Below are 466 nucleotides of genomic sequence, written 5' to 3' on the forward strand. Positions count from 1 at the left end.
GGGGAACGACTGGCCACGGCCCTGGAGAAGCTGGAGGAGGCAGAAAAGGCTGCAGATGAGAGTGAGAGAGGAAATGAACGTGATGGAAAACCGGGCCATGAAGGATGAGGAGACGATGGAAATTCAGCAGATGCAGCTCAAAGTGGCCAAGCACATTGCGGAAGAGGCTGACCGCAAGTACGAGGAGGTAGCTCGTAAGCTGGTCATCCTGGCGGGTGAGCTGGAGAGGGCAGAGGAGCGTGTGGAGGTGTCTAAACTAAAATGTGGTGATGTGGCGGAAGAGAAGTCAAGAATGTTACTAACAACCTGAAATCTCTGGAGGCTGCATCTGAAAAGTATTCTGAAAAGGAGGACAAATATGAAGAAGAAATTAAACTTCTGTCTGGAAAACTGAAAGAGGCTGAGACCCGTGGTGAATTTACAGAGAGAACGGTTGCAAAACTGGAAAAGACAACTGATGACCTGG

General features: G+C 49.6%; 1 pseudogene; it reads left to right on the plus strand.

Moving 5' to 3' along the window:
- The first annotated feature begins 3 nt into the window (after positions 1-3).
- LOC108525834 (tropomyosin alpha-4 chain-like) lies at positions 4-462 on the plus strand (annotated as a pseudogene).
- The last annotated feature ends 4 nt before the right edge of the window (positions 463-466 follow it).

This window comes from Rhinopithecus bieti, unplaced genomic scaffold, assembly GCF_001698545.2.
Source record: "Rhinopithecus bieti isolate Rb0 unplaced genomic scaffold, ASM169854v2 scaffold_13978, whole genome shotgun sequence".
In the NCBI taxonomy this organism is placed as follows: Eukaryota; Metazoa; Chordata; class Mammalia; order Primates; family Cercopithecidae; genus Rhinopithecus; species Rhinopithecus bieti.